At 33.1% G+C, this 15574-nt stretch overlaps 1 long non-coding RNA gene and 1 other non-coding gene across 6 annotated transcripts in view; both read left to right on the top strand.

Annotated features, from left to right (window-relative positions):
- The window catches only part of LOC118200197 (uncharacterized), a 319672-nt gene that overhangs the window by 199090 nt on the left and 105008 nt on the right, over positions 1 to 15574 (top strand). The gene's annotated exons all lie outside the window — the stretch shown is intronic.
- TRNAI-AAU (transfer RNA isoleucine (anticodon AAU)) lies at positions 5574 to 5647 on the top strand. Its single transcript has one exon. It is a non-coding gene; the product is annotated as a tRNA-Ile (tRNA).

Below are 15574 nucleotides of genomic sequence, written 5' to 3' on the forward strand. Positions count from 1 at the left end.
GATTTAAAATAATAAGCATTCTAATATAAGTTTATATAAGCTAGAAATCTTGAAAACTGCTAAGTTTAAATTTCAAAAGATTTTTTTCGGCCATATGAGCTACTGAAAATCATTTTATAGCCTCCATATGCACCATTCTTAAACATCCACAAATATTATTCTAATACTAAACAAAATGTAAAAGTTTACAACCTTTTCCATCAATATTAGTCTCCGCCGTTTTAAGAGAATTTTAATAAGTATGTCCTAGAAAGTGGATAGCTTGACAGCATAACGTAAATCATTAAGTGATTAACGACTGTTTACCTAATGTCTTATTCCTTGTGTTAGACTGAAGCTGCGATTACAATCAGGTTCAAACGTCGACTTAAAATGTAGTCAGCAAATGAATGATGGTTTTGCGTTGTCGCGTAACGTGTCTTCAACTTCATAGTTACACCACCTTCCTTTCGCAAAGATCTTCGTTTGTCATAAGTGCATATTTAGTAGGAAAGTGATTAAAGAGTGTCACTCAAATGATAAAATATGAAAAGAGCATTCATCAATAGAATACATGAATTGAAACATTAGATCTATATTATTAAATCTTTATCCGCATTTTTTACAACAAAAGCCAAGCTTGAATGATAAGTAATTCATAGTTCATTATTGTCTTTCGTAGAAGCACACTATGTAATAAAAGATAAGAAAATTAAGGCTAATATTAATTTAATATTATAATATTTTTATTTAAATCGTTACTTTTATGCTAATTCTTTCCTATACTTTCTTTTTCTTCTGTCAGCCTTCACCAGAACGCAGATTAGTTTGAGTATAAATCCCAAGGCGAGTTATTTGTACTTAGACGAAAAGCCTTCCACCTAGCCGAACTGTGATTTGATGAGCGAATTCTATGTCTGTTTATATCGTGGGCTTAGAATCCCCATTATCTGAAGCCAAGTTATTTAATTGAAGATTAGATTTTGTGTTTTACTGTTTCAAATAGTATCTGAGTTGAGATGGTATAGTGGTTAGAAGAGCCGACTACGATACCGGAATTCCGGAGAAGGCATGATTGTAACTGTCCGTCCCTTCATAGGAGGCAACGATGGCTGTCTATTAGGTGCCTTCGTAATAAAATGGCCACCACTTCCAGGCTTCAGAATGGCCAATGTCGAAAAAACACAAATTAGCACCCGCCGTTGGATAAAAAATATTTGAGTTCCAAAAATTCTGCAAGCAACGGTGATGTAATATTTGTTAATCTACATCCTAAACAAGCCAGTTCAGAAGTGCTTGTGCAGGTCGCACCCTCTCCTCCACAATAGCAGTTTTTAACTCTCGCATAGCGTTGGGGGTTGACGTATTGTAATAGCCCTCCCAAGAGCATCACAAGCATGTTCAATAGAATTAAAGTCAGGAAATTTGGCAGGCCACTATTCAGCCTGGCTTTCTAGACAGTCATCAACCATGTGGCGCCTTATGTGGTCGTTATAAAATAATATAGTTTCAGAAAACTTTTTAGTTAAACTTTGTCTGGGTTATTGAAGTTTAATTAAACATCTACATTATTGCGAATACGATAATTCATCAGAACAAGGGAAGGTTAAACAGCAGGGATTAGTTTTCGGTTTAAATTTACAGGTTTAACAGGAATTATTTTTATGTTGATAAGCGTGCGTCAGATAAATAAGCAATCCCCAGATTTAGCAAAGGTTGTTACTAAATTACGAGGGTTATGTCTACTCTGCAAACAAACAAAAAGCTCTTAAACAGTTGCAAGTCATAGTAAAGGGTTAAGAGGAAGGATTACTATTTAAAGCAATTTGAGAGTATCGAATTATCTAATAGAAGATCCAAGCAAGCATTATTTCTGTAAATAACCGATTATCCAGCATTCAAGCTACATAATATATGACATTATGAACATCTTTTAGGAGTAATAATATTAACCCAATTGTTTTCAAAATTAATCTGTTAGATGTATGACACAATACTAGAACACCTGACTGAAAATATTTAAAATTATCTTTTTTCTCTTATCTTGAATTAGAAAGGGCGAAACTTGTATTAGTTATTTTAAAGGCTATATTAAAGCGTTGGCAGATAAGGAAAAGGTCTACATGAATATATGACAGATGTGTGGGTAAATTTTGTGTTGTACTTGGGAAGATCGGCAATGAAGCAATTGAAAAGTTATGGCATTTATGTAATAATGAGGCACTCAGAAGTATTTGACTATCTTTTAGAGTGGAGTGACTTTCATGATGATAATACGCCTGCTATCGACAAAGCATATTCAGTAAACCATTTACGGATGGCAATATTGTCAAACTATTATGTAGATAATGAAGGATATCTTTTATGCAAACGTTCTTAAAACTATTTCCGTAGATCTATGAAGAAATAAAGACCGTATTTGCTTAAAAACAGTGTCCCCCCTTCAGGAGAATGCCCGACACTGCAGCATACTGACTGAAAAAGATTGAAACAATACTGGAATATTCCCCTACGGCCCCCCTTTAACACACATAATTTTTAGGCATTCTCAATATCAAAAAGGACAAGTGCGTGAAAAGGGTTCTGTTCAAATGAATAAGTGAAAACCGCAAAAAAGTATATTTCAGGTTTTTGAATTATTTATAAAACGTTGTAAAAATATAGTTCAGTGCGAAGGATTTTGCTTTGAAAATGAAGAACAGTATCTGAGTGTTGGCAGTTTGACTCAGATATAAATCCCATCGAACGAGCTAGCTACTCTTGTTGTTTTCCCAAGCGTAATGTGGATACGAAGATCCTCCATGAAGGCATCATTTCCCTAAGATCCCTTCCCATAGGCAGATTTCCCTTTTGCCGTAATCAGACAAACCAAATCAACCGAGCTAGCAATCAACCAATTTTTAACGTGATTCCCCTTCGATATATTATAAAATATTTACTTTATCTTATATACTGTAAATAGGGATGCTTAATAGTCGGTACAATTTAAAAATTATAAGCTTCCAACTTAATGATTTGCTTCTTAGTTCTATTTTTAAATTGATACAGTAAGGATACCGAGTTATCCTAGCTCACTTTTACGTTCATTACATATATCGTTACATATTTTTACGTTGATAAAAATGATCTGTTTATAATTTGAAAAATAAAATAAACTGGATAACTAATATAAAATATATTAACTATATGTAATAATATAGTATAGTATAGTTATAGTATAGTTAATATAGTATAGTTATAGTGTATATAATATGGAAACTAATATAAAATATATGACATAAAAGGTATACTTTATTAATTAAAATAATACTACCAATTTTCATAGAAACTATAAAATTATCAAATTAAAGGATTTTAAATTATATAAATTAGAACTATTATTGAAGAAAAATAGTACATAAATATTTAAATGCTTAGAAAATGTGTTTAATGCTTTTAAATGTCTCAGTTTATTTCCAGTGATAGATTGATTAAATTTGGAGAATAAATTAAAGATTTTAGGTTTCGCCAAATGTTTCTAATGGCCAGGATCGTTTGGCAGATAAATGCATAATAAAGCAACAAAATCTAACATATGTCACTTGAGCAAAGCAGGAAATAATATTCTTCCATTTCATTTACGATAACTGATTATCGTATGGAACTGAATTAACGTTAGCGTTTTTTTTTCTTAGACCCAAAGGGACGTTAACTCAGAAAGGCTATTAGTCTCGAAACTGCCTTTCGCACTGAATCACTAAAACCGTTGTATTGCTTTTCAAATTGTTGCCAGTAAATATTATCGCCCTGTATTATATTTACGGAAATTAAATAATGAAGAATCTGCATAAATGTATGTATGTTTCTCGCACTGTGAAAAAACAATTGTACCTAGAGCCATCCAATTTTGAATAATGTAGTCCTCCGCCCAAATATGAGCACCTAGAAGCTCGAATTTGGAATTTATTTTATTGTCTCTTTCATATTTTGTAAAACTTTAACGAATTTTTGATTAACAAAATCAACGATTTCAATGCCAGCAATGGGAACACTGTAAAACATTTTTAATTCCAACGCGCGAGACTGTCTATCGGAAATTCTAAAGATATGATGTTTTTAAATAATTTTAGCCCAAAGTGACATTAGCCTCGGAACGTGTATGTCTGTAAATGAAAAAAAAAAAAAAAAAAAAAAAACGCCACTTTGGGCGTAATGTAAAATCTGAAATCTTTGAGATTTTTATTTTTGGTAAGTAGCCATTTTATAAGAAAGGAAGTAAAACGCCAGTATGAGACCTATAACCCGTCTCGTGACCTTCGCCGTGAACTGTGCTCGAAACCAAAGAAAGTGGTAAACTTACCGTACTAAACCATAAAAAAAGCAGCAGTATATAAATAAATACAAATACAAAAAATATATATATATACGTACTTAGTTTATTATATTGTCCGAAGATTTATTACATTGTTACATTACCATGTTATCCTATTAAATATATAATATTACCCGAAGGATGCCTTGATGTAGTCCTGAAGAGGAGCTATCATTTCCTCGATGATCTTCATTGTACTTGAAACGTATTTAAAAAGCAGTTCAAGCGATCGTGTTTAGAATCTGTCAATCGAAGCACTCCTATTCCACATTTATCAAGTCATCATTTTGCTACTATAATCAGATATAAAACAACACTGAAGGCCATCTCTTATTTTTATTCGCGCAAACACTGTCCTAATATATCTCAACGTCACCAGATGTTCAACCCCATTGTTGACACAGTGCCATCACAATTCAGCAAAATGATGGAATAGCATTGCGAGGATTATTCCTATCATATTTCGTACAAGATGACCCCCCACAGATACTCTATCATCTAATTGTTGCTACCATAGTAGTATCAACAAAATTCGTCAAATTGATGATTTACGTCAGATGGACGTATCACGTGATTCATACACATAACCACCAAAGACAAATACAGGGAAGGTCACCTCTTGTTTAGTTAAGGCCCGGTATGTCATCTTTTGCAAAGTTCCTTATGCGATGAATTAATTCACATGTGAACATTTTAGAAATTCTTAAAAATGTATTAACCCAAAAAAATACAACTCCAAAAATATAATAATAATAATATATAATATTTAAATTTTTAATTATAACTCCAAAAGTAATAAAGGGGAAAAACAACTTTTATCTCAATTATTTCTTTTAAAATAAGTATATAATTTTATAAAAATAAGCGAATTCCTTTCGGAAAAATTTCTTCACTCAACATTCAGTAGATGGCGCTATGTAATTTTCTGTCTTTCGAAAGACTCTGGATTGGTTTGGTTTAATTAATTATGGCAAAGCACACTAGGGCTATCTGCCTCAGGGGAGGGATGCCTTCGTGGAGGACTTTCTAAGGGAAACTGGCTCGTATACACGTTACACATGGGGAAAACCAGAAAACGCCCATGCAGCCAGCCCGTTCCCGGGATTCGAACCTCGAACCGAACTACCAGTGTTCAGCAACTTTACCGCTCGGCCCCTGGGGGCCCCCGAAAAACTCTGGAATATAGTCTTTATCCAGAACTGAGGGTTATTAGTCTGTTTGAATTAGTTAGAAGCTTAAGTGTGGCCCGTTAGCTCAGTTGGTTAGAGCGTCGTGCTAATAACGCGAAGGTCGCGGGTTCGATCCCCCCACGGGCCAGTTTGCATTTTTTAATTATTTCCTATTCATTTTTGGAAATTTCTGGGTAACAAATCCTTCTCAAGCGAAGTTCATTCGAAAATCCGATAGATGAAGATCCTAAATATTTTAGAAATTACTTTCGAGTTCAAGATTTTTTTGACCTATCATTAAATAATTTTTAATTTCTGTTTGTTTATTATTTCCATTGGCGAGAAATAGCCGTTAGAGGTGTTCGCCACTGCTAAGGCCGGAAGCTGTGACTTGTGACACAATGTGGAGGCACTTAATAAGTGGACCACTGTTACCTTCTATGTGGGGACAGACAATTTACATCCATGCCTTCTCCGGGATTCGAATCCGTTCCCTACGGTACGGCAGTAAATCACTAAAAACTTTCCCACGTGGGGCAGCAGTGTTTGTTTATTATACATTTTAAAATGTTAATTGTACAAAATAATAATGTTTCAATAATGTTTGTTTATTATACATTTCTCCAATTTCACTTCCCGAGAAAATAGCATAACTGAAAAATTAATCAACAAAAATTTATCAAAATTATTATATTTTATAAAAATTCAAAACTGCTTGAAAACTAAATTCAAAACTGCTTGAGAGACAGAAATGATGATATTTAAGAATTATTTTTTTCCATATATTTCATTCCACAAGAAGGAAATTACAATGAAGAACCATGGTTTAACGAAAGTAATCGAGGGTAAAAGCCACGGATACTTTTTATGACCCACAATAACTAAAATAAATAAGTATTACTCTGTGCAAAACAGAGTGCGAAACTAAGTGCAAAAGCATGCATTATAATATATCTTTGTATTATATGTTATTTAATCATACTAAAATTTATTTGAATGGTTTTCGACTTCCCTCTCCGCAACCGTAGCACAACATACTTTCTCTAATGTATAGTCCTTTTACGTCAAAAAAAAAAATAAAAATAAGTAGATTCTCCTATTGTATTTCAGTTTTAAAAATAATCTTATTTTTCAGTAAAGTTTCTGCTGTAGCCGCTGAAAGCTTGCTGAAAAACATATTGATGCCTCAGCATAGCTGAAAAACATATTGATACCTCAGCACACTGTTGTGAATATTGAATATCTTTTTTAAATATTCATTCCAAATAAGCAGGACGAAATGGACAATTTGTTCGACACATAACACAATTAGTAGCTAAAGGAGGACGTGAATACTAAACGATTCCTCTTTAAAGCCAGCGGCCGAGCGGTAAAGTCGCTGAACACTGGTATCCGGGGTTCGAATCCCGCGAACGGGCTAGCTGCGTGGGCGTTTTCGTGGTTTTCCCCATGTGTAACGTGTATACGAGCCAGTTGAACTTAGAAATTACTCCACGAAGGCATCCCTCCCTTTAGGCAGATAGCCCTCGTGTGCTTTGCCATAATTAAATACACCAACACCTACACCACCTCCTTAAAGCACGAGAAGTATTCCCCAAAGTCATTCACAAAGTGAACTCTAAGTAGCCATTCAACGCCGTTAAATCACACAGCTGGGATAATACTACTTGAGCTCTAAAGTTCTCGAAGCTGCATTTAAATAATATTTAACCGTATTTACTCGCTGGAAGCTTGGGGAAAAAACGATCGTAAGGCTTCGAAAATGTATTTTTCCGAAGCTTCCAGAAAGTCACCAAACCGGCGAAAAATATCCAAATTATATCAACATTACGAACATATACTGATTTACCAAAGCACACAGGATTTTATTTGTCCATATCTCGCGTTTTGGCTTATATATTTCCAAAATTTAAACGTTGTTTTATTCAAAATTCAAAGTTTTATAATTGTATATAAGAAATAAGCACTTAAATATATTGTCACAGATTTAACTAGACACACAAAAAACTCTAAAATTAGCACCTTAAAAGCAACAGATAAATAAAAAACTCAAAATATACATATACTACAAAAGTATAGAAAAACAAGAATGCAATAAAAGTATTTAAATATTTATAGATATTTATAACAATAGATAATTTACATTTTAATAACAGATGAATATCTTAGATGAGGAATAAGCTTCTCTCGACGCACGTTTTTGTTGCTTCCATTTTAAGATATCAAAATTTATTATATTCTTGTTTTTAATAACTGCAGAACTTCTTTAAAGGTAAATAGTTTCATATTTTTTCTCATTTTAGAATCATTTCAGCACTTATATTAAATATAAACTATATCATTAAAATTTTAAAATATCATTAGAATTTCCATCGATCCTGGTATGGCAACACAATAAATCAAAATTATTTGAAATAAGTAATAATACCTCACGAAACTGGAGGAAATGGCGTTCGCCAAAGTCCTCATCTCCTTTCTTCATGCTTAAAAAGCAAGATTGCTAAAGTAATAGTATTATATAGAAATAAGCTGTATTATTATCATTATTATTATTATTATTATCATTCCAATAATTGCTACGAAGTGATAACAAAGTACAACATTAAGAGGATTGTGAGGTCAATGTTGCATATTAAATTGGCCTCATATGTGCAGATGTTGGTCACCCATGCATTATATAAATACTCATCATATAGTATGGAAGATTATTTTCTTTAAAATATTGTTTTGTAAATATAAGCGATTTATTCGAATTTAGAAAACTTCAATAATATATACAAGGAAATCCAGACATACGAAAGTTTTGGTGTCTAGGAAAACGAAATTTAATTTACAAGAATTATTCTTAAATATTCGACAAAAATTACTGCTGTTTGTATTTAAATACTAAAAGACATTAAATGACGTTAAAGCCTGTATTTTCACTTTCATTTTTCTGTATCGTGTTTTATTATTAGCTACTTTTCGTCTTCTGTCATTGATTTTTAAGCGAATACTTTGTTTATAAATTTTTCTTAACTCATTTGATATTTATTTAATTCCGTATAATTTATTATTTTTATATTAATATTAAAAATTATCTTTGGATTGCCGTTTTTACATTTCAAAATTTAATATCTGTGAAATAAATATAATTCTGCCCTTGGCTTTGATTAAGTTAGCAATTAAAATAAGTCCACATATTTTTCAGTAGTTGCAGCAGCTGTATTATAATATGAATTGTTCATATGCTTAAAAAGACGAGTTGTCCATTAAAACATAATATTTACCATGTCAGTACTGAAACATATATACACTGATTATCAGAATTAAAGAATGATAGAAATAAATCGTAACTGATACTTAATGAAAAATTATAAATAGAAATTTGTGCAAAAGCATTAATTAACATAAATTATAATACTTGGCTGTTGATTATTGACAAACAATTGCAATTAAAACTAAATTTATGGAAACTGTAAAATGGTGGATAAATTAAATCGCCTCTTATGGAAAATATTTTCTTTAATATGGTGCATGGTCACTTTCGACAGATACGCATACCTCACGTCTTCATTTCATAGATTTTGCAAAAGTTTTGATCTTGTAGAATTGCACGCTACTTTTCTAAAAGTGCAGTTTTCAGCTTCTAAAGGGTTCAGGGAAGAATTAGGCCCACCGGAAATTCGGCGCCTTTAGCATCCCACACATGTTCAGTCGTGTTACAGTCAGGTGGCCAATCCATTCGAGTGATATTTTGCAAGTATTCTAATACCAAATATGCTCGATGAGGCCGAGCATTGTCATCCATTAGCAAACACTCTGACCAACAACACCCAAACAGTCTAACTTGGGGTTTCAATACCTCGTTCAGCGGATATAGAACCTTCATAAGAGATATGCAGCTGAATGCGGCCATTTGTCATGATCCTTCCCAAATCAACCGCGGTCGTGTAAACGCGAAATTTCACGGAAAAGGGAAGGCAAGTTGCGTGTTCCTGCCTCTTTCTAGATCAAAACACGTCTAGAACCACTGCTCAAACTATATCTGGACTCTTCAGTAAAAACAATACTCAGGCCAAGTCGTCTTGGTTCCATTGAACAAAACGACGGTACCAGTTCAAAAGGACCCTTCTGTAAGCTGAAGTGAGTGGGACATAATAAACCATTAGTTTTCTTGCATAAATTCCAACTTCGTTGAGACTTTGTGTAGCAGTAGAACGGCTAATTCGAGTTTCTGTGGCAGCCTGAAGGTATAAAACCAAATCTCTTGTAGTCGTAGTTTATTCGAGTCGACAACGGCAGAAAACGGCCTTTTGATGCAGTTGTTGCTCTTGGTCGCCTTTGAGCAGATCGTGTATCAACTGATCCAGTGCTTATGACACTTTGAGGGATATTCAAATCTTGGGCAACCTCCATTTGTGTTTGACCTCCTTCGATTCTACCATTTATTCGCCACTTTTGACCTTCACTTAAATGCTGCTTTGAGTCGCAACTACTGAATGCTGATCGCTCTCATAAACCACTTTGAACAATAGTAGAGAATGGAATTCCAACATGCATCCATTACGCACCACAATGTCAATCACCGAATTTGGATATTTCCGGCGCTAATGTATGTGGTGAAGTGCAATTTCGTGTTTAATTGTATTTAATTAAAATGAATAATTACAGCATTGCGCTTTGATTGCAATTTTGATGACAGGTGACAGTTAAAGAAAGTTCAAGTTTCTATGCATGATATCCAAATAATGTCCTGAAAACGCCTTTGATACCGAATTTAATATCGGAATTAATTTCTTATGAAGTTTTACAGTTTGCGGCTTCAAAAATGGATCTATTTTGTTAGATCCACAGGAATTGTTAGATTTTCTAGGCACAACGTTTCCCTTATTACTTCAAATCAAGCCTTTATTTTGAAGCTTTTACTTTCTATGTTCAGTTAAAACTAAAATGCATGTTTAAAATTATAAAACTAAGAAACTACTAGTTTATAAAATAAAAAAAAATATCTTTAATGCAGGAGGTGATGCTTCCTTGTTAAAGCTACACACCGTTCCGGTTTACGTTTTCGCCCAGTCTGTAACATGAAAATTTCAAAACTCTTCAAAAGCTCATGTGTATGGCCGCTTAAACACCCTAACGTATTTTTATCCGAAAATCTACAATTAAAACATTTACTGCGACTTTAATCTGTATCTGAAATAGGCATGATGCAATAAATTCTAAAACTGAGGGTAAGCAAATCTTTTTTTAAAAGAAAGAATATTCTTTTTGAGTGACACTATTTCTTAGAAAGGAATTTTTTAATAGGATGTACTATTTATTACCCACTCAAACATCAATTTCTTTCAATGTATAAAAAAAGGGCAATCTTTGTTGCTTAGTTTTACATTTTATTGTCCAATCTGCCTGCATATTAAATAATTTTAAGCATTTTTAATAACACGTAACAAAAGAAAGTAAGACATGACGCAAAGTTTGTATTTAATAAAATACAAGACCAAGTTTCTTAAGTACATCAATTTATCTACTAAACAAAAATATTAAATATTTATTATTAGCAAGGATATTCGTTTCTCGAGAAACAACAGCTTGCGATTCCCATTACATCCCGCTGCTCTAACAAGAAAATAAATAACTAAACAAAATCCTTATAAATGTTCGATGTATCCTGAATACATTATATTTCCAAGGAATAAAAAATACCATTTATCCGATCATCCCCAGTTAAAAAGAAAAGAAAAGACAATACCCACTCCCTCCTCGAAAAAAATGTAGATATTTGCGATTATCTGGAAATAAGTATTTTACTGACAAAGTCACGTACTTTCGAACGCATTATTATCTTTATTGAAGGAAATGTTTCTTGCATATATACTCTAGTCATCCTTTTCTTTGTAACGACTCGACTGGTAGTACGAATATTGTTAGTTTGTTTATTTCGTTCCAGTTCAAGCTCTTACATAAGAGTATTTGAGGATTTTATGCAATATTTGAATAAAGCACACGAGATTTTAGGGGATTTAAGTAAACTTTCAATGTAAATCTGAAGCACTAGTTCGTTGAATGAGCTTTTAAGAGATTTACGTGCAAAGAGGCACCCAATAATTATTTTTTTAAAATTTTGGTCCGTTATATAACCCTTTGCATTATAGAACACTGTGTTGTGAAATTTGTAAAATAATATCGTTATTATTAAGAACAAGGTGTCTGAAATGGAAGTATCACACTACCCGAATAGAATTATCATTTACTTCCAGTTTTGCTGCAAAATATCAGCTACAGAATGTCACCAAATTATGTATACAACTTTAGGTACTAATTTTGTATCATATGACATTGCGAAGGTTTGGTACCGAAGTTCAAAAACAAGAGCTATGACATTCAAGAAGCACAGCGCTCTGGTCGGCCTAGTGACGTTGATGTGGTCCACCTAAGAGAGCTTGTGGAAGAAGATCATTATGCAACCACTCGAGAGTTTGTTAAGGAGTTAGAAGTTAGTGTCATGTTCATTAGTCGCACTATGAATTGTATAAACTTGATTTACAAGTTCAATGGCTGGGTACTGCATGAACTGACTCAAGCAAGTAAAGACAGACGTCTTCGGGCCTGCACTAGGCTGCTCGAATATCAACGCAAGGGCAAACTTCTGAACCGGATCGTCACTTGTGATGACAAGTGGATTTACTTCAACAACACAGGCCGAAAAGAGGGTTGGTCTGCGCCCGGTAAACCCTTAGGCTGCGTCTCAAAGCACAATTTGACTAACAAAAAGATCATGCTTTGTATCTAGTGGTATTATCCATAAATCTGGAACAGGGTAAGAACCTCGACAGTAAGGTATACAGTGAAATGCTTGTCCGTGTTACGAAGGAAAAGCGTCGAACTGACTTTCGGCGCAAAAAGGCAATGTTCCATCAAGACAATGCAAGACCACATGTGGGACTACGGATTCGAATGGGATCTTTTGCCACAACACCATATAGCCCCGACATTGCTCCTTCGGACTTCTACATTTTTTTAACACCTGCAGCTACATCTTGGTGACATCTTGCATACTGCACTGGACATCCGAAATGAGGTTAAACTGTTTTTGGACTCACGGCCACCAAGTTTCTGGGCTGAAGGCTTTGAAAAACTGCCAAAACGGTGCCTGAAAATTATAGATTTAGGTGGGGATTACTACCCGCATTAAATGTATTACTTTCATGTTTTTTTCTAACTTTATTAAGAACGTTGTTTGGCGAAAAACCTTCGTTACAACCAGATATATTGGCTTTCATAAATTTTGGAACGCTTACGAAGTTAACATAAATTTCTGAATAAGACAGAATTAAAATAACGAACTATGCCTATTTTTCCCCTTTTTAAGAATTGCATCTTAATTTTATGTAGCTTAACCTTCATATATAATTACAAATTAATCAAAATAATAAATTAAGTTCAAAATAAACTTTTAAAATTCTTGAACTTAGGATGGCATAAATAAAACACCAAGAAGAATGCGTTATGCTTTCAAATTGAAAATTTATTCAAATGTCATTTTACTTGAAAAACTATTTTTACAATTAATTAGACAAGATCTTTACTGATTTTTTTTATTCTTCTGGCAACATAGGTTTATCTCTTTCTCGAAAGAAACTACATGTTTTGGTATTTTTTTTTAAAGCTTGTGTCAAATATACTCTAAAATATTTATTTGTCAGACTGGAAATAACGCGTGAAAGCCTTCAGGTTGATTGTAAGGAAACCAGAGATCGATGTGTTATCTTAGCGATATAACTGACCGAAGATCAGTTCGGTATGTTTTGAATGTATGTATTGCTAAATATATATACATTATTGCAAAGTATCTGATATATTTTAAAACATTTTTTTTATGTCTGCTGGATTGGAATATTTGATGATTACTTTCAGTTGCGTTTTGGATTGGATTATATGACTATGGGAAGCACACTATCCCTAGCTAGCTAATGTGATGTATGCTTCCGTGGAGGATATTCTAAAACACAAATTGGCGCGTATTCATGTTATATATGAGGGAAACCCACACCTATGTTTCCATCTCAATTACCATGATTCGAACCGACTTGAATTTCCAATTTTTAGCAGTTAGCATTTCGACCACTGGTGAGCTTCAGATGTCTTCAAATTCTGTTTTCTGTATATTTAAATATACAGAATGTTTCAGAAAATCGGTTACAGAATTTCAGGAGTGATAGAGTACATCAAGAAGATGGAAAATCGTACATGGAAATGCATGGTCGGAAACGCTTTCCTGCCGTCGTAGTGACGACACAAATTACAAGAAAAGGAGGACACGAGCAGTGTGAGAACACATATTTATTATGCTTATTACAGCAGAAACCAAGAAATAAGAACAAAAACAGACAACGATCAGAAGAAGAAAAGCAGAAGCCCAAAGAAGGTGTTTAAAATTACGACCACGGACCATGATGCAGGAACCGTGTGTCATGTATCTTCCATGCGTGATGCATATCTTCCGTGCGCCAGAGATGTGAGGCCTGCACCACGGTCCGTGGGCATAATTTCAAACACCTTCTTTAATGACGCTCGTTGTCTAATTTTGTTCCTATTTCTTGATTTCTGCTGAAAATTAAGCATAATTAAGCATAATAAACTCCTTGTTCCTGTTCTTCCATTCTTGCATTTTGTATTGTCACTACCACGCCAGGAAAGCCTTTTCGACCATGCATAGCTATGTGATTTTGCATCGTCTAGGTTAACTCTATCTCGCCTGAAAGTTTATAACAGATTTGCTGAAACATCCTGTATAGGATGATCTACTGTACCTTAAATAAAATTAGTTAATGAAACCCACTGGCAAGTTTTGCATATATTTGAACTGTCAAACTACCTTCACCATTATTTCGCTGCCGTCTTCCTATTCTCTTCCCAAGAAAGGTTATTAGTTTTTCATTTGATTTAAAATATCCATTTTTGTTGTCAGCAAAACTTATATTATTCCAGAAAATTCAGTTTTCATTATTACAGAGCTAACTGACAACTGAAATTTAATAATCTTTACTTCCTACAAAACCTCCATTAGTCTACTTATCTGCTATGTATGGATGCTGTTAGAATAATTTTCAATTTATAAGCTATGCGGATTCTTACAATCTAATGCAGAAAATATTCCTTATTTTGAATTTTTTTTAATTTCATTTAACATGAAGTTATGTTACATACTAACAATTTCAAAATTCACTGTACTTTTTTCTTGATAGGCTAGTGTTTTTTATGTTCATAAATAAAAATTTAAATCTTTGAAAATTTCAGATATCTTTCTAAAAGATTAACTCTTTTTAAAATAGAAAAGTTTAGTTCTTATTCATGTGTCTTTCTACAGTTACACGCATTTACAATAATATAACTGAATTATGACATTTCAATTATCAGATGCATTAATTAATTACAATTAAAATTAAATTAGAAAAAGTGCTATAAAGAAGGGGACATAAATTATACTAATATATGCATACATAAAGAATATTATTATTACAATAGGCTTAATTTTTAATGCAGAAATTTATATAGATATAAATAAGTTACAGATGCTATCTCTAACCGAAGTACGTAATTTATGACTCAGAAGTTTCCTTGTCCACTACATTAATTTTATGAATATTAATAAAATACTAACCACTACAAACATCCATCATCCAGTTAACAGAAAAGACGGAAATTAAAATTTTCATCGAAAAAGAAAAAAAAAATTATAAATTATAATTACATATTATTTTAATTGTCTTCTTTGTGCTGCTGATAAACAATGAGTTGTTATAATTTGGAAGATAAATGAAGGACGATATGCTATGTATATTGGCAATATTTTTCTATTTATGTCAAAACAAAACCGTCTGTTCCCATCTAAGAAGTAGGGAAATAATTTACATCAAGAAACAGAAAACTGAAACTTGAAGGTAAGTAAATCACGGTGAAAACGAACTTCACAGAACCAGAGTTAATGCTTAGTTTCTTTAAAGCCAGCAATTTGTATTTTTTCATCGTTTTGAAACAATACAATATCGCATTATTGTCCACAGAACCACTTTTAAATGTCGCCACTAAA

The sequence above is a fragment of the Stegodyphus dumicola genome, chromosome 3, assembly GCF_044657685.1.
Source record: "Stegodyphus dumicola isolate Sdum_Otavi_A_Nest chromosome 3, ASM4465768v1".
Taxonomy (NCBI): Eukaryota; Metazoa; Arthropoda; class Arachnida; order Araneae; family Eresidae; genus Stegodyphus; species Stegodyphus dumicola.